Below are 16,569 nucleotides of genomic sequence, written 5' to 3'. Positions count from 1 at the left end.
GGGCATGTGGGGATGGCTGGGGTCAGCCCAGATAAGGCTTTCAATACTGAGTAGCAGCGTCTACACAGGTGGAGATCCCTGCATCTCACTTCCTGCAGGGCTGACCAGTGGCCAGAGGTGGGACTGGCCAGGATCGGCCCAACCAAGTCTGAGAGCAGAGGACACTGACTGAGGGATCCCCTTCGCCACCCTCACTGGCCTGTGGCTCTCCTGACACCACAAGAGAGGTCCAGGAGCTGACTTTGGGTCCTAATGGGGGACACCTTCCTGGCTGCAGGCTGGCAGGGTGGTGTGGTGGTCAGTGTACTGGGCTCTGCGTCTCTGCCCCTACCTGCTGTGTGACGGTGGGCCGGACACCTAACCTCTCTGTGCCTCTATTTCTTCAATGGTGAACAGGGACACTAGCAGCCCCCACATCCGATCACAGTGGCCTGAAGGTTAAAGGCAAAGGCGGCACGAGACGTACAGTAAGAGCTCTGAGCAGGGAGCTGCCCAGGGAGTTCCACCACCATCTCCCGTCTGGCCACCGAGGAAACCGAGGCTCATGGTGACCTGGCCAGGTCTGTTGGATTCAGGGTCCTTCTCATCCCCAAGATCAGAGAGCTGCCACCAGGGAAGGAGCTGGCCCCTAGACACAGCCCAGAAAGCACACAGGGAAGGAAGCCCTGGGGACTTCGGTATGTTATTGCAAAAAAAAACATTTATTGCTATTTGAACCCTGCTTTCATGCCTCCATTTCCCAGAAAATGAGCCACGGAGACACCAGGAGAGGCAGGAGACCATCCTCCTTGCACAAAACCCATTCCCTTGGATGCTGTCCTCAGCGAGAGTGGCGGAGGGCCAATCAGGGGGCCCACCCGCAGAGTGGCAGAGGAGGTAGGTTGGCCCTGCGGATGTTGAGCTCTGGTGAAGGTCCTGGCATTCTGGTAGAAGAGGATAAACTTCTCACGGTCCAGGAGGAAGTTGTGGGAGATGGTGGCCGGCTGCGTGTAGATCTTCAGCTGTGCCCTTCTTGTTGCCCAGGTCCATGGCGGCTGCCAGGGCCAGCTGGTAGTACCCGGCTGCATCAAACGGGTCCTGAAGGGGACAGGCCATGCTCAGCAAAAGGGGGACTCGGAGCCTGTCTTCCCAGAGGCCATTCCTGTCTCCAGGTCATTCCACATGTCCAGCCAATGCTGGCTCACCCCATGAGCCCCGAAGCCTGTGACACTGCTGTGGTCTCAGCTGCAGGAGGTGGGGATGACCCTGACACCCCTGGAAGCCTTCCTGAGTGTCCCTACGCCCCACTCACCCCAAGCCTCCTGCCCCAGTGCCACCCTCTCTGTAGGCAGTGGCTGCTTTCCCCATGGGCTGAGGTCAGGGCAGATCCTGCCTGCTCTGACAGTTCCATGCAGGACCCGTGGCTCCAAGCCACAGCAGGGGCACAGCGTTGAGTGACCCAGGCTCCCCTCTGGCCCCTGTCCATGCTGACCATTTCCAGGCCCTCCACGGGACAGGCCAGGTACAAAACCATCTCACAGGTGTCCTCTCTGGCAATGTTCCCTGAAATATTGACGGAGTGTGACTCCCCAGACATCCACTCCCATTTTCAATGCATCTTTGGCTCAAACTCACCATACCTGGGTTGGGATGCCGTCTCCCAGACCTCCTCCTTGACCCTCCCATCCCCCACCCGGCTTCTCTCCAGGCACCTCCTCCACATGGGGGTCACCCAAGGGACCTCTCTAAGACCCATGCCTGGCCTGTTCCTCTTTACCATCTCAAGATGGCTCCCAGGGCCAATGAGAAAGTCCAAGATGCAGCAGTCCATTCCCTCACTGCCCCGCCCCACACACGGAGCAGGGGCGTGAGAAGGCCCCGAGTCACCGCCACTGCTCATCCAATGCCCCCAGCCCAGCCGAACACTGGACTCTGTGCTGGGTGTGTGGCTGAGCCTAACGTCCTTGCTCCCAGCCTGAGGGACCTGGGAGTGAACACTGACCACAGAGGATGGCCCGGGCTGTGGCAGAGGGAAGCCCAGGAGACCCCAGACTCAGCCAGGGATGGAAGGCAAAGGCTTCCTGAAGGGGTGGGGGCTTCTCAACTAAACAGGAAGGAGCCAGCCAAAGCATATGTCTCTGCGTGTGCCTGTGTGTGTGCTTGTGCATGTTTGTGTGCCTGTGTGTGTGCCTGTGTGTGCGCGTGTCTGTGTGTGCATGTGCATTTGCGTGTGCATTTCCGTGTGCTTGTAGTGTGTGAAGCAGCTAGTGAGCAGCAGGCTGAGCCAGGACACATCTAATCCACCCTATTCCTGGGCTCACTCTCATGTGTAGACTAAAGGGGACCCCATTTTAGAGGCAATTGGCAAAGATGCCCATTTACCTCTGCTTCTCTGCCAGCCTTCCAGGCCCCATCCAGCCCGGCTTTTTCTCCCACTCCTCTGGGCCCTGGGTCCAGAGTCTCCTGTACAAGGAGGAGGGTGTAGCCTTGGAAAGACAGCCGCCCTTGGGGAATTCTGAGGGGGCCTCCCTGTGGGAAGCTGGCCTGCGCTGACAGCATAGTCAGGATGAGGCCCAGAGGGCTGTGCATGGGAAGGAGGTGAAGGAGGCCTCTGCCCCTCGACCCCAACCATGGACTTTGGCCTCTCAGGTACTACTTGGCCCTTTCCTTTCTCCTGGACAGGTGGAGTGGGCAGCAGGCTTGACCAAGTGAGATAAAGGCCTCTTCTGGGAGGTCGGTCCCCCTGGGTCCCAGGAGAGCCCCTGGGCAGTGAGCAGTGTCCCTCTGGGCCTGACACTTGGCACCTCCCTGTCTGGCTGGGACTTGGGAGGCCACAGGGACCACTTCTGATCACCAGGTGTCGCCAGCACTGGGGAAGGGCCTCCCGGGCAGCCCCAGGCCTGCGGTGGGGGATACGGGGCAGGGTCTTAGGGCTGCCCCAGCTCCTCATGTTGTTCTAAGGCCCCCAAGATTTTGGCCCCTGGACTGGAGTGCCCTGGCCTCTCAGCCCCTAAGGAGCACTGACGCGGTGCCGGTGCGATGCTGAGGAGGGGTCGTGCCTGCTGGGCAGAGGGGTGGAGACACCCCAGGTCTGAGTCTGCCAGTCCCAGCTCTCTACCCCTGCAGGGCTGGGGGCAGAGGGAGCACAACACCTCCCCTCAAGACAGACCCGACCCAGCAAGGTCTCAGCCTGGCTGGCTGGGCCCCCGCCCCACTACACCTGCCCTGAGCTGGGGTTTCCCTGTCTGTGAACCCAATGGTAAGACACTGGTCCCACCCCACCCTTCCTGGGTGGTGTGAAGATTCAAGGTGTCTCGGGACTCCAGGAAGGAGTTGCTCAGTGCAGGCTGGCACCCTGGGCAGGCTTCTTAGAGGAGGCGCCAGGATTTGGGTTGGATCTTACAACATGGACTCAATGTGAGGATGATGCCGTCCTCTGAAATGTCCTTCTCCCAACCCTGTTTTCTTTGTTAAATGCAAATTGACACTTGACTGTCAAGACTCAGTTTGGTGTCACCTCCTCCAGGAGGGCCCCCCTGACTACAATCCTCCTTCTTTACCCAGAGGCCACCATTGCCCACTCATGTGTCAGCCTCCCTGGCTGAGACTGAGTTCTTGAGGGTGGGGCCTGGCCAGCTTGGGAGCTGGGTTGTATCTGCTAACCTTGCCGACTCCTCCAGCTGGGTGCAGAGCTCCAGGGAGGCCACTGGGCCATTCCTAAGGAAGGCTGGAACCCAGGCCTCTGGGGTCTGGGTGGAGATCCCACTCCAAGGGGTCTGGGAACACCCCGTGCCCTACCCCTGCCACCCACCTTCAGGTCATAGAAGATGATGTCACCGAGCACCAGGTACATGTTCACGTAGTAGACGGTCTCCTCGTCGAACTCCAGCGGCGAGTTGCAGAGCTACAGGGCCTTGAGGTAGAAGTGCTCCACCAGCGTGCCATGGCCCAGCCGATGGTGCAGGGCGGCCAGCCGTGGTAGGCCATGCGCTCGTTCAGCTGGACCCCTGGGTGCAGGCCAAAGGTGCAGGTGTGAGGACGTGGCTCCTGGGGGCAGGGAGGGCTCAGGCCCCTCAGGAGCAGGTATGCGGACCCCGGGCTGCCTGCCTGGCTTGCCTCCAGGCACCTGTGGTCACCTGGGCAGCTCTGGCCAGTCCCTTCCAGGTTCCCAGACTCACTTTCCCATCTGCAAAGCAGAACTAATAAGGCCTGCCCCTGTCTACTGTGAAGCTTTGGCAAAGTCGGACTTGGATGGCCCAGTTCTGTGTCTACACATAGCCACCTGCCTTTGTTCACTGGTTTTAACCAGGAGAACCCAAAAGCCATGCAGTCTAGGTTCTCCCGGGCTCCCCGGCTCCAGGCAACCCACAGACGTGACATCCGACTCCTCCTGGGTGTGGCACGACCAGAGCCCCCTACCTTGGGGAGTCAGCTGCACACCTACTGTGTAATGGGCCACGGGGCACAAGGCGCTGGGGCATGTGGCCTGCCTAGGGTTCCCTGTCTCTGGAGGGGGACAGACGACCCTGGCACAGCACCAGGGGATGCCCGGCCTTAAGGGGCAGACTGCTGGAAGGGGAACTGGGATTTTATCAGCCAGAGAGCTGCGTGGTTGATGATGGTGGGAAGGGCACAAGAGAAAGGGGATGTGCCACTCAGCCTGGCACAGGGACCAATGAGATGCCTGGCATGTCTGGAAGGCAGAGGGCACACTGGGCGGCCCTTGTGGTCAGCAGCGGGAACAGGCAGAGGAAGCAGAGCTCAGGCAGGCAGGGAGCTCTGCACTGCGTGAGAGACCTTGGGCTGTGCCCCACAGCCGGACGGGGAAGCCAGTTGGGCAGATCTGCCTGCCTGGACAGGAGACCAGGAAAATCCAGCAGCTGTTTCAGCTCCTGGCCTGCAGACCTGGAGGCTGGGCTCTGGCAAAGTGTGGGTCCTTATCCCGGTACCTCTCTGAGCCTCAGTCTCCTCATCTGGAAGATGGGGACAGGACTTCTCACTCATGGTTGCTTGAGGTCATCAGGTACAAGGGTAGAACCATTGTCACGTCCAGGCCCCGAGCGTTTGTCTCGGGCAGGGGCATGGTCATTATCATTCCCGGTGAGACCACTTGGACACTCATGTGCACGGGTGGCCCTGCCTCCAGGTGGGAGACCTCTACCGTGCCACACCTGTGCCTCAGCCCTCCAGGTGCCCCACTGAGGCCCACCCACATCAGCCCACAGGCCACCTCACCCGGTAGAAGGACATGCCTTCCTCCCGCTCCCAGGCCCCATTGAAGATGTCTCCAGCTGCCTCAAACAGCTCCAGCCCCAGGTTGGGGTCGCCTGTGTACAGGTCCACATTCTGTGCCACCTGAAAGGAGACAGAAGTTCCCTCAAGACCCACACCTAGCGAGGTGGCCACGCGCACCTTTGCCAGCCTCCTTCCTCTCACACACTACAGGTACACCTGAGCATTTTTCAGACCCTGTGCATGAGGGCTGCCCCCACCACTGGCATGAGGACAATGAACTGATGCACCTGAGTGCCAGGAGGTGACAGAGCAGCTGCAGCCCAGGAGCCCGACACCTGTGAATCCTACCACCAGGGCTAGCCCTAGCCCACTCCCCCTGCACTCAAACCAGTCTCCGTGGCCCCCAGATTGCTGGGAGCCCAGCCCCTGGCTCCTTTCTGCGTTGCCACATCCCTGCCACATCCGCAGTGTTTGTGGGTGGGCCTGGTCTCCTCCTGGCCATGAGCTCTTGATCCTTCTCCTCACCTCAAGGAGGTATACAGCAGGTGCTCAATAATGAAAACTTCACCAGGCTCGTGGGCTTCACAATTTGTTCCAGATCACACTGTGTTTGGGAAAGCCTCTGAAAACAGCCACTATGATAGATTCATTTTTTAAGGAGATGTGCCACGTGTCGCTTGGAGCAAGTTCTGTGTGTTAACTGAGTGGTCGCATTATTTGAGCATGTGCTGTATACCAGCAGATGCTGTGCACTGTGAGGGGCCACGCCTCTGCCCTCAGGGAAAAAATGCTGGCCACTGGGGGAGGATGTGAGGGAACCAGTTGGAGGGAGGGAAAAGGCACACAACAGGTACTCAGCAGCGGTTTAGGAATGAGTGGATGGATGAATGAATGGATGAGAAGATGTAGACACATGGATGGATGGATGGGCGTGTGGCTAGATTAATGCTTGGATGGATGGATGGAATGATGTGTGTATGTCTGTACGTATGTATGGGTGGGTAGATAATGTATGGATGGGTGGAGGGTAGATGTTGTATGTACATGTGGATGGATACATGGTGGATAGACGAATGTATGGATAAACAAATAGATAGATGAATGGAGGGATGGATTAATAGGTAGATAGGTGGGTGGATGGATGATGGAAGAATGGATGGATGAACAGGTGGATGGATGGATGATGGAAGCATGGATGGATGGATGATGGAAGCATGGATAGATGATGGATAAATAGATATGTGGATGGATGATGGATGGATGGAAGGATGAACGGACAGATGGATGGAACAACAGGTGAATGGATAGATAAAAGGATGGATGAATGGACAGATGGATGGATGATGGATGGATGGAAAGATGAACAGATGAATGGATAAATGGACAGATGGATGAATGGTGGATGGATGGAAGGATAGGTGAACAGGTGAATGGATAGTTGATGGAAGGATGAATGGACGGATGGATGGATGAACAGGTGAATGGATGGATGATAACAGGATGGATGGATGGATGATGGATGGAAGGATGAACAGATGAATGGATGGATGATGGAAAGATGGATGGATGGAAGGATGGATGAATGGATGGATGGAAGGATGAACAGGAGATGAGTGGATGGATGGATGGATATATGGTTGAATGGATGGATGAAGGATGGATGGATGGAAGAATGAACAGGTGAATGGATGATGGAAGGATGGAAGAATGGATGGAGGGATGGATGAACAGGTGAATGGATGGATGGAGGATAAAAGGATGGATGATGAATGAATGGATGGATCATGGATGGATGGAAGATGGTTGGATGGATAACGGAAAGATGGAAGGATGGATGGATGGACGGACCAAGAGGTGAACAGAAGAATGATGGATGGATAGAAGGATGAACAGTTGGATGGATGATGGAAAGATGGAAGGATGGATGGATGGATGGATGGATGGACGAACAGGTGAATAGATGGATGGAGAGGTGAATGAATGGATGATAAAAGGATGGATGGATGGATGGTTGCATGGAAAGACGAACAGGTGAATGGATGGATGATGGAAGGATGGATGGATGGATGGAAGGACCCACAGGTGTATGGGAAGATGATGGATAGATGATGGATAGAAGGATGAGCAGGTAAACAGATGATGGAAGGATGAATGGATGGGTGGATGGACAGAGAGTGAACAGCACAGGGGTCCTCCTGCATCCCTTGTCACTCACCTGGATGTACAGGTCCACCAGCTCGCTCTGCCGCAGGATGTAATAGATCTTCCCTGCTTGCAGCCAGGCATGCGCCTCCTCCTCTTTCCTCTGGAGGTCAATGAAAATCTCCAGACTTCGTTTGGTGTAGTCCAGAGCGGATTTGTAGGCCCTGGAATCAGACACAGGTGTCAGAACAAGGGCTCTCATCCTCCTGGAACCAGTCTGCCTCCTCCCGTGGGTCTGGCGACAGATGAACCTGGAATGTGCAGATTGGGAACAGCCCTCTTGTGTGTGCAGTGTTCTGCCCTTCCCAGGCTGCTGGGAGGGCCAGGGTGAACACACACGGCATGGAAAAGATGAAGGACATCCTTCTGAGGGAATCGAGCATCATGCTGCCCTGTGGCAGGAGGAGTGTGCTAGTCCATCTCCCCTGCCTCCCAGACATGGCCTGTGTCTTCTCCAGATGCACCAGGAGCCGTTAGTGTTCAGAGGCTATCTGGGCCGATGATTCTCAAGGTGTGCAGGCATCACAGTCACCCAGAGGCCTGTCCTTATAGCTTGCTGGCCCTGCCCCCAGAGCTTCCGGCTCCACAGGCCTGGGGCAGGCCCTAGAACTCCCACTTGCCACAAACTCCTAGGTGACACGGATGCTGCTCTACTGGTCCAGGGACTACACTTTGAGAAGCATGGCTCTAGCACACTGGCCCATTTTCCTTCTGTGAACCTGAGGCCAAGACTGGAGCCAGTCTCCCAGGTCCCCATGGAATCTGGCTCCTTCCCTGTTCTCTCAGTAAGTCCAACACTCGAGTGGGGTGTGACTGCAGCAATGTCACTGGGCCCTATGGGTGGGGTGGCCAGGGCCATGGTTACCCCACCAGGTCAGGATGCTTGGGTGAAGAGAAGTAGGCCACATATGGGACGTGAGACCTTGAAACCCTGCCCCAGGGAAGCAGGTGACACAACTGGCTCTGTCTTCTGTGGGAGAGAAGCCACAGGTGGCTGCTGTGGTCACATTTAAGGGGACAGATGAAGGCCAGGAGTGAAGATTCAGGGCAGGCAGAGGTCAGATGACAAAAGCTACCATAATAGGAAGAACAGTCCAGAGTGCCCGTACTGCCTCTGCTGGGGTTGAGATGACCTTTGACCCAACAAGGGAGGCTCAAGCTGGGATTCACGGGCCAGCAGCAGCCCTGGGACGACCCCAGGCCCACCAGCTCAAAGCATCTGATGCCAAATAACCAAATGATCAAAAGGAGAGGGGCTGATGGCGCCCTGGGCCAGCTTCCCCGTGCTCCCCTCCCTGCCCTGCCCGCCCCCACCTCCACCACTGCAAAGCCAGCCCTTGCCACTCCGTGCCCAGGGACAGGTAGAGCTGACTGATGGTCTCCAGGATCTGCCCCTCCAGCACCTTGTCGGCCACTTTGTGGGTCAGGGAGAGCTGGAGCTTGTGGTAGATGACACACTGGGCCTTCCTGGGCATGATGACGCTGTAGAAGTAGCACAGCCACTGGACGGCCCGCAGCTGGCCTGGGCAGAAGACAAAAGGGAAGATGTTAGTCTCCCAGCATTGAAGCGAGGCTGGCTGTTCTCGGAGGCCCCTGCGCCATGCTTGCCTCTTTCATACCTCTGTGAGCCTGGGTCCCATAGGCGGGGAGCCTGAGCGCAGACAGGCCATGCACCTGTGCAAGGGCAGATGCAAAGCACACCGTGACATGGGCACAGCTTGGTGCAGATGCTCATGGTACAGGCCGGCCTTCTTTACAACTCCCAGGGCTGAGGTCCGGGCCAGGCTCGGTCCCTGCACCAGGCCATCTATTTCTGCTTCACAAAGTCCCTCTGGTCAGGACCAGGGCCACCTTCAGCCTGAGCTGATGAGGCCAGGGGCACAAGTAGCCCCTGTCACAGATGGAACTCGCAGAGAGCAAAGCCAAGCGTCATGTCTGCCACACACGGCATCATGTTGGGGGAATGGGATTCAAAGCCGGCCCCTGGTGTTCCCACACATGCTTCTCTCATGCAACCAGGCTCCCAAGCCACAGGCTCACTGGCCTCTCCCAAAGCCAGGGCGCTGGGAACGGTGGAAAGCTTCTGATTTTCTAGTGTGAGAAACATTCCGGAGATTAATACAGGAAACCAGGTATGCTGAATGGACATCTGAATGGACATCTGTCACACACGCCTCCCAACAACAGCTGAATACACAGTCCTCTCGAGCACCCATGGGACATTCCCCATGACAGACCATGTGCCAGGCCACAAAATGAGCCTCAGTGAATGGAGAAGGACTGAGACCAAAGCAGAGGTGTTCTTCAGCTGTACTGGCATGAACATTCGAAATCGACAGTGAAGGAAATGTGGGAAATTCAAAAATATGTGGAAATTACACACTCCTAAACAACCAGTGAGTCAAAGAGACCATCAGGGAAACCGAAAACTAATTGGAGAAGAATGCAAACAAATGCACAGCCCGGGCTAGCACGGTGGCTCACGCCTCTCATCCCAGCACTGTGGGAGGTCGAGGCGGGAGGATCGCTTGAGTCCAGGAGTTTGAGATCAGCCTGGGAAACATGCTGAAATCCTGTCTCTATTTAAAAAAAAAAAAAAAAAAAAAATTAGGCGGGGGTGGTGGTGGTGCACATACATCTGTAATTCCAGCTACTCGGGAGGCTGAGGCATGAGAATGGCTTGAATCTGGGTAAAAGTTCCATTGAGCCAAGATTGCACCACTACACCCCAGCCTGGCAATAGAGCAAAACTCTGTCTTAAAAAAAAAAAAAAAAAAAAAAAAAGCACAGCGTATCAAAAATTCCAAGATGCAGCTAAGACAGTGCTGAAAGGGAAATTTATAACTGTAAATGTCTACATTCAAAGAAAGAAGAAAAATCTCAAATCAAAAACCTAACCTTCCGCCTTGAGAAACTAGAAAAAGAACTAAACGCAAAGTGAATAAAAGGAAGAAAATAATAAATGTGAGAGTGGAAATGGGAAGTAAAAATACAGAGAATGGAAAAACAAGACATAATCAACAGAACCGAAGGTGGGTTTTTTGAAAATAATAACAAAATTGACAAATCTTTCACCAGACTAACCAAGAAAAGAAAGACAGGACACAAATGACTAAAATCAGAGACTGAGCACCATGGCGCACGCCTGTCATCCCAGTGCTTTGTGAGGCGGAAGTGGAAGGATCGCTGAGGCCAGCATTGAAGACCAGCCTGGGGGAATATGATGAGACCCCAACTTTAATAAAAATAAATAAATAATTAAAAGCCCAAGTTTCTAAAATCAGAAATGAAAGAGGAAACATTATTGCCGACCTGACAGAAATAAAAGGATTCCATGAAAACACCACGAACAATTGTACACCAAGAAATCAGGCCATCCAGACACAACAGCCACACTCCTAGAAGGACACAAACTACCGAAAGTGACTCAAAAATGACCCCAAGTAGCATGTGGGGTATCAGCGCCGCCCTCGGTCTCCTCGACTGTTCAGCTCAGGGTGGGGAGACAGGGAAGCATGATCCCCGTTCCCTGGCCTGCATTTCCGAGTCTGAATCACCCAGCACCCCGGGGAGGGCCTCGTAGGAGGAGGTGTCACAGGCTGTTGTGCCAGGAGCCACCGGAGGCTGCAGTGGGGGCTGGGGCGCTGGGTTCCTGGAGGGTCTCCTTCCAGTCAGAGAATGCCCCTGGGGAAGAAGCCTGGGTCAGAACCCCCCAACCCTCCTTGGGCAGATATGTGGGACCAGGGCCCCTTCACACGGTCCTTTCCAAAATCTCATCCCTCCTAGGGCCAGGAGTGGGTGCCAGGCCTCTGCTGGGAAATGGGCAGGTTTCGTCACAGTCCTTCCTGGCCCAGGCCACAGGAGGCACCTCTGAGTGGTCTCACGATGCCATGACAAAGCGCTGCAAGACAGAGGGGACTCAACAGTATCCCTCGACTCAGCCATTTTCCTGGACTCAACTTCCTCATCTATCCTCTGCGGCCTAGATTTCGGACAGCCCTGCCCACCTACTGTCCGTTCACTGCTCAGTCTGCAGTGACTGTTCAATAGCACCCCATGGCTCCCCAGTGCTCTTGGGGAAAAGGCCAAGCCACAGCCTGAGGCCCCAGGCCCTGCTTAGCTCTCCAGAAGAGCTTCTCACCATCCAGCACCCAACCCACCCACTGTCAACTCTGCACCTCCCTGCATAAGCCCTGCTCACTCACCCCTGCTCACACCCCACTCATCCCTGCTCACACTCCCGCTCACTCACCCCCGCTCATACTCCCACTCACTCACCCCACTCACTCATCCCCGCTCACACCCCACTCATCCCCGCTCACACTCCTGTTCACTCACACCCCATTCACTCACCCCCACTCACACCCCACTCATCCCCGCTCACACTCTCATTCACTCACCCCATCAAACCTCCGCTCACCAGCACTCACCCCCACTCCCTCAACCCTGGGCCTTCACACAGGCTACATCACCAGCCCCCCCTCCACCACCAGCCCCTCATCCACCACCTATTACTTGACTAAATCCTCTCAACCCTCTGGTTCTAGACTAAAGAGACTTCCCTAACCCGGGGCCAAGTGCTGCCCCACCATCACGCCACTCACCCTTTTGTGGCTTCTGTGGCCTGAAGCTCACATTCCTACGCTCAGTCTCTGCCACCCCAGGACCCTACAAGCCCCACTTGTGGGTGGGGCCTGGCACACTCTGCACACAGCCCCTCCCAGCCACTACCCTGGCCTCCGGGGCAGCTGGAGAGCCACTTGCCTTTGCTCCAGAGACTTTGGCAGAGGGTGGAACCACCCCCTCCCTGAGGCAAACCTACAACAACCTTCCCTTCCCCACTGGCTTCCCGGGCCTCCTCTGGAACCTTGTGCCTGCATCCCAAATGTACTGGGATGGATCCCATTCCCCGGGAAGTTCCAAGAGCCCTTGGTGCGTCCACATCACCAGGCTGTCCACATGTGGACCCTGAGGGGAAGAGACAGAGCCGCAGAGGGGAGACGGGAGGGCCTCCCTGAATCAGCCCCTCAGGAAGGAGCAGACCTTTCAGGGACATCAGTTGAGGCCCCTGCAACCTAAGGCTCTGAATTCTGCTACCCGCTGAGGGCAGTGTGGCCTCCCATCTCTGAGGCAGAGCACAGGGTGAACTGCAGCTTCTCCAGGTCATGAAGAAGGAACCCACAGCTATATGTGGGCCCCAGCACTGGAAAGGATGCCCCACCTCGGTCGGGGACCAGGCGGGGGTCAGCATGTTCATTGGAAGAAGTGTGGGACCCCACGGCCTCCAGTGCCAGAGTAGACGGGAGGTTCAGGCCCACCTCAGGCGACATCCTCCAAGCCCCCAGCCCACACCACAGAGGGGTGACTGTCGCATCCAATGCCCACCGTACTCAGCTCTGTCACCACCCCCCGCGTTACCCCAAGGCCCAGCTCATAACCAGAGGAAGCCTGAGCCACGCGCAAAACCCACCTTGTTCCTGCGGCTGCTCAGTCTCAGCTTCCTCTACTGAGTCTGGCAAGGGAGAAAAGAGAAGCAATGAACACCCCCAGCCAGCACCTCTGGTTCCATGTCAGGTTCAGCTGGGTGTCGGTGTTGCAGGGTGAGAGCATTGCAGGGTGCAGGGGTTGAAAGTAATATCATCCGAGGGCCGGGCGCGGTGGCTCAAGCCTGTAATCCCAGCACTTTGGGAGGCTGAGACGGGCGGATCACGACGTCAGGAGATCGAGACCATCCTGGCTAACACGGTGAAATCCCATCTCTACTGAAACATACAAAAAACTAGCCGGGCGAGGTGGCGGGCGCCTGTAGTCCCAGCTACTTGGGAGGCTGAGGCAGGAGAATGGCGTAAACCCGGGAGGCGGAGCTTGCAGTGAGCTGAGATCCGGCCACTGCACTCCAGCTTGGGCGACAGAGCGAGACTCCATCTCAAAAAAAAGTAATATCATCCTCTTCCCTCCTGGATCATGGGAACAACATCACTGGGGGGTGTATACTTTCTGTGATATGGGGAGTAATATCGTCTTCTGTGCCTTGGAATATTAAGAACAATATCATGGGGGGGCGTGTACATCTTCTGCAATATTGGGAATAATATTATCCTCTCTCCTCCTGCATACTAGGAAAGATATCAGAGTGGGTGTTCACCTCCCGTGATATGGGGATTAATACCATCTTCTCCCCTTCCGGATAGCAGGAAGAGTATCACACGGGGGTCTACAGTGTCTGCGATACTGGGAGTAATATCAACCTCTCAGCCTTGGAATATTAAGAAGAATATCACAGGATGGATGTACACCCACGGCCATATTGGGAGTAATATCAGCCTCTCCTCTCCATGGATATTAGGAATAATATCCCAGGATGTACGCCTCCTGCTCTATGGGGAGTCATATCATCCTCTCCCTTCCAGGATATTAATAACAATATCACAGGGCGGGTGAACACTGCCTACGATACTGGAATTATTATCATCCTCTCCCCCTCCAGATACTAGGAACCATATCACAGGAGAGCTGTACCCTCCCTGCGATATTGGGAGTAATATCATACGCTTCTTCCATGAGTATTAGGAGCAATATCACCGGGTGACTGTCCATTCATTGCTATGTTGGGAATCATGTCATACTTTACTCCCTGGATATTAGGATCAGTGTCACAGTGTGAGTGTACACCTACTGCGATATTAAAACTAAGATCATGCTCTCTGTCCCTGGATATTAGGAACAACATCACAGGTAGGTGTACACTCCCTCGATATTAGAAGCAATAATATGATTAATTAGTAAACATCAATGATCAATTTTAATAATTATCAGGCTGGTCTCGAACTCTTGACCTCAGGTGATCTGCCCGCCTCAGCCTCCCAAAATGCTGGAATTACAGGGGTGAGCCATCGCGTCCAGCCAACACTTCTTTACATCTCTTTTTGGACCTCAAATTTAGCATGCCCAAAATGCACTTTTGATTCCTCCTGCTATAACCCACTCCTCCCATAGTCTTCCCGATCCCAATAACAGCATCTCTAGCCTTCCAGTTACTCAGGCCAAAATCCTTGACATCATCCTTAAAACTTCTTTTTCTCTCTCTTGTCATCCAAGAGAGAGACTCTCCTTTCAAAATAAATGCCAGACCTAACCCCTTCTCACCTTCCTCATCATTTCCAACCACGTCCAGCCCTCATCATAGCGCTCTGGGTTACTGTAAAAGCCTCCCAATCGCCAGGCAGAGTGGCTCACGCCTGTAATCCCAAGCACTTTGGTAGGCCAAGGCAGGTGGATCATCAGAGGTCAGGAGTTCAAGACCAGCCTGGACAACATGGTGAAACCCCTCTACTAAAAATACAAAAAATTAGCCGAGCATGGTGGTGGGTGCCTGTAATCCCAGCTATTCAGAAGGCTGAAGCAGGAGAATCACTTGAACTCAGAAGGCAGAGGTTAGAGTGAGCCGAGATCGTGCCATTGCACTGCAGCCTGGATGACAAGAGCGAAACTCCATCTCAGAAGGTTAAAAAAAAAAACAGCCTCCCAACCCAACTCTCTCCTTCCGCCTTTCACCCTGCCCTGCATTCTACCTTCCACTCTCAAACATTTCAGAAAAAAAAAATATATATCCACAGAGAGAGAAAAAGAAAGTGCAAATGGGGTGAAATGTTTGGGGAATCTGAGGGAAGACCATACGGGAATTCTCTGTACTATTTTTGCAACTGTTCAATAAGTCTGGATTATTTCGAATTCAAGAGTTAAAGAAAGAAAGAAAAAAAATCTCCCTTAGTGAATCCATCCTGTATTTCCCCTGGCAACTTAAGGACGCTCTCAACTAAGCACATCTATTTTTTCATGAACACTTAAAGAACCCTTGCCTAGTTTTGACTTTCTGTGCTTGGCAGAAGTGTGTGTGTGTGTGTGTGTGTGTGTGTATTTCATATATATGTGTGTGTGTATACGTGTGTGTGTGTGTTTTGTGTATATAGAGGGAGAAATATATATGTGTGTGTATATATAAATCTATATTGTATATTTACTATGGTAATATATATATCTGTGTGTGTGTGTACATATATTACATACCCCATAGCCTGTCCTTAACCAGTTCTAAACTTAGTGGGAAAAATACATACCTAAGCAGAGAATATCAAAATAATATGATGAATGTTTTGATACAGGGATGTGTTGCTATGGAACACGTTGCTAAGACACAAAACCTCCTAGATGGGACAATGAATGAACGAAGCTTTGCACCTATAGGCACCCCCTCTGATATCCCCACAAACGTTTATAGTTATATGCATTTGCTTCCCCCAGGACCCCCGTTTCATAAGGGTTAGTCCTAGAGCCTAGCAAGTTCCTACTACGGCTGGCACACATATGCCATTCAAGAAAGAATGACTGAGTGAATGACGAGTTAAGAACCATTTGTCAGCCAGTGCTCAGTAACACAACATGCACTGGTATGCAAATTATATTTTTGTTGAAAGCAACAGCAGGATCACAAATTATCCTTCCAGAGAAAGCAAACCTCAAAAGCTTCTTTACCCTACTAAAGCACATTATAAGAAGCTCCCCTTATATAAAAGAAAACCTCCTCGTTCATTATCAATGGCATGTAAACCAATAAGCCTTCACCTCTGATGACATCTCTTCCGTCCCCAGGGCTAGATAAAGGAGGTTCCGGAAACCCTGGTAGTTGTGAAGGCGGCTCCCAGCTTTGACACTCTTGAACCCTGCGGGCGCGGAGGTCACACAGCAGAACAACCGAGGGAAGCATCATCAGGTTTCGAATATGTTTGAACCAGAGACGGCAAATAGGCTTCAACCAGCTGAAAACACCAGAGATTCATGGTGGCCACCTGAGGGGTTGTGCTCTTAAAAAACAAAAATTAAAAATAAAATTAAAAAATTAAGAAAGGAAGGGGTCAAGAATCCATCAGGTCTGACTGAGATGTGTATCAGTGACTAACACCCCGTAAGGCAAAAGTGCTCCGGTGCGCTTTGGGTTCTCTTCAGCAGTATTTAAAGGCGTGTGCTTCCCTAAGACTAAGCCACGGGATACCCCCAGCAACACTGCCAGGAGAAACGTCTACCATGGATTTGGCTAGAAAAACAGTTGTCTTTAACAAATTAACACTGAATAAATCCTGCCTTATTAGAGCCTGA

General features: G+C 53.7%; 1 long non-coding RNA gene across 2 annotated transcripts; it reads left to right on the top strand.

Moving 5' to 3' along the window:
• Positions 1–395: 395 nt before the first annotated feature.
• Positions 396–16,320, top strand: LOC135970054 (uncharacterized). 2 transcript variants are annotated; one of them, XR_010585494.2, is made up of 3 exons: positions 396–560; positions 744–876; positions 16,066–16,320. It is a non-coding gene; the product is annotated as an uncharacterized lncRNA (long non-coding RNA). The 2 variants fall into 2 exon arrangements; XR_010585495.2 differs by lacking the exon at positions 16,066–16,320 and adding an exon at positions 1,024–3,471.
• The last annotated feature ends 249 nt before the right edge of the window (positions 16,321–16,569 follow it).

This window comes from Macaca fascicularis, chromosome 3 (assembly GCF_037993035.2).
Source record: "Macaca fascicularis isolate 582-1 chromosome 3, T2T-MFA8v1.1".
In the NCBI taxonomy this organism is placed as follows: domain Eukaryota; kingdom Metazoa; phylum Chordata; class Mammalia; order Primates; family Cercopithecidae; genus Macaca; species Macaca fascicularis.
The sequence above is the reverse complement of the archived record's forward strand: the minus strand, read 5'-3'. Positions and strand labels throughout refer to the sequence as shown.